We start from the raw sequence: 2,645 nt of genomic DNA, 5'->3' as shown, positions 1-2,645 counted from the left end.
TTTGTTTAAGTATTAAAGAAAAAGGAAAGAATATGATGATCGAAGGGGATATCTCTAATAACAGCAACCTCCCTTTTATATGGGAGAGAAGGTGCGCTTCAGGTGCGTGATGTTGGGATCGATATTGCAAGCGACTCCCTGGGCCATGACATACCCCTGCGGCAGCCATCGGCTGCACGCGATCGTGCTAAAATTAAATGATGCTTCTCATTTCTTCCTTTTTTCTCCCGGTCGTTCCTATTAATTCCTTTCCTTTTTTTTCGTCTTATTAACGCTATTTTTTTCCTGTTTTTGTCTGTTGTTCATTTTATATTTATTTTTCTCATTCATTCTTGTCTGCTGTTCTTATATATGCCGTTTCTCATTTCGTACACTATATTCGTTCTTTATTTCTTCTTCATTTAGCTTCTTTTCGCTTTAGCTGTTAGTTCTTTCCTCATCCATTTTTTTACATTTCATTTCATCTGTTCATTTTCCTTCGCTATTTTATCTATTCTTCCATCTATTACAGTTCTCTGCCTTTTTAAATTCTTCTTGTCCAAATTTTATTTATTTTCTTTTTATTTCTTTTCTCAAAAAAAATATAGAAGATATTTTCTTTGGTTTTTGTATCTTCCTTCCATTTGTTTTTTTCTTCCTCCATCATTTGATTCCCTCTCTTCTATTGTATAATGAACATGTGCGACATCTTATCAATGACGTAACATGGACTATGCCATTCAGAAAAATGGTGTGCGTAATCGTCCTTGAAGTAATCTGTAATGCAAAAGCCCTACGTTTACATACTTTAAACAGTGTTTGCATTCCCTACTTGTTCACAGTAATTATTTTTTAAAGCAGAGATAAATAATTTAATTACAAATAGTGCAAAATATTAAATGATAAATAAATTCGCATAGATAATGGAAATCTATAATAATCATAGGAGAAAAATTTTTCATTTAATAAGAAATATTTGTGAGACGATAATACTGCAAGTTACAAAATATTTTTCTATTCATTTAAAATGAAGTATTTACGAAATGAGATTAGAGTATCAAAAATCAAATTTCTTGTAAATTTTTTACGATTAAATATTGCAATATAATTGGTTGATTGTTGCATTACTGCCTAGCAATCAGCATTATACTCCAGCACTTGTTAATATGTTATTGTTAATCACATTGAAAGTAACACAAACAGCTCCGTTTATATTTTAAAATATCATTTAATTCTGATAATAATATCAAACAACTGAATTTTTTGAATATTAAAGCCAAATAAAAATAAGATAATAGATGTGCGAAAAAAGATAAGTAAAAGAAGATAATAGAAGACGGAATTTTATTTTTCCAAAAAAATTATAACATTTGCAGCTGAAGAAATTACAAGTAATATTTATAAATTTACATCTAATATAGTAGGTACTGACAATATTGGTGATTCCTTCAGGTCAAATCAATTAACCCTGCGAAAATGCATCGGTTGCACGCGACATGGCTAAATTTAAACTAGGCAGCTCCTTGGCACCTGCATGTTCATTTCTGCGTGACATACACTAAAGTTAACTTCATAAATGCAATCATTATGGAAAACACAATCAGTCCTATGAAGGATACACCGTATACAATAATAACATATTCTAAAATGCTGAAGTATGTTGGATCGGTCGACTAACTGATTTCATTAAAATTAACAAAAAAAGGTCATAAACCATTCAATTAGATACATCAATCGTTAAGCAAAAAATTACATAATCGACGATCTCCATATTAATTTCTACGTTGTGACGTTATTGACAACGAACGACAAGAGGAAAAATATAGAGCATAAGCACTTTTGTGTTACATACGATGTCTGTTAGAAAGCAGAGAATGTCGGTTTATCTCGAGAGAAGCCATCAAGGAAAAAGATTGTCAATTGTCAAACCTAAACGTCGCTACCGTATCGACTATACCGCACCGCGACCCGATTCTGAGGTACACCTCTGTCTTCGGTGAACCTCGCACATGCTCGTGAGCGTTCGGGTACTTCTAGGCGAGTGTCTTCTTCGGTTCGAGTCTCATTGATCTCTTGGACGCGGTTGCGCGTAATGGTCGGCAGGCGGCGGTGATACTCCCGTCGACCAATCAACTGTCGTGATTCCCTGGCTACGTTCGCGAGTCTCGTGGTCCTTGGCCAGCCGGTTGCCTCTTGTTGTTTTCCACCGTGGGCTTCTCTAACCCGTTCGGTTGTTCGGTGGTACGGCGCGAGGCGCGTTACCATCGCCGTTGAACGTCAGACGCGTGCTCGCCGGAAACGTGATAATAATAATAATAAAAAAAAAAAAGAAAAAAGAAAAAGAAACGTGTCAACAACGGCGGTCACAACGCGGGCAACAATTAGTAGCAGCGTTCTCGGTGACAAGGTTCGAGCGGATCGTACGCCCCCTTCTTGCCGCCGCTGTCACCATGATACCATACTCCACGTGCTTGTCTTTTGGGGGCCGACGCGACGCTCGTCGCTGGGTGGTCCTACACGACGAGTCCTCTCCCTACCCGGTGAGTCGTTGTACGAATACGCACGAGTACGCACGACGTGTCACGTTCTTGAATCGAAAAGACGCGCGGCAATCGCCACTCCGTATTTTCTTTCTTTAGTACGATCACGAACAAAGTAGAGGGAAG

At 37.5% G+C, this 2,645-nt stretch overlaps 1 long non-coding RNA gene across 1 annotated transcript; it reads right to left on the bottom strand.

Annotated features, from left to right (window-relative positions):
* Nucleotides 1-352: 352 nt before the first annotated feature.
* Nucleotides 353-2,019, bottom strand: LOC122530094. Its single transcript, XR_006306911.1, has 2 exons — nucleotides 1,832-2,019; nucleotides 353-756 (listed from the first exon to the last, which is right to left on the bottom strand). It is a non-coding gene; the product is annotated as an uncharacterized LOC122530094 (long non-coding RNA).
* Nucleotides 2,020-2,645: the final 626 nt, after the last annotated feature.

Source organism: Frieseomelitta varia, unplaced genomic scaffold (genome assembly GCF_011392965.1).
Source record: "Frieseomelitta varia isolate USP_RPSP 00005682 unplaced genomic scaffold, Fvar_1.2 scaffold_326, whole genome shotgun sequence".
In the NCBI taxonomy this organism is placed as follows: domain Eukaryota; kingdom Metazoa; phylum Arthropoda; class Insecta; order Hymenoptera; family Apidae; genus Frieseomelitta; species Frieseomelitta varia.
Note: the sequence above shows the minus strand (reverse complement) of the source record. Positions and strands in the feature narration are given on the sequence as shown.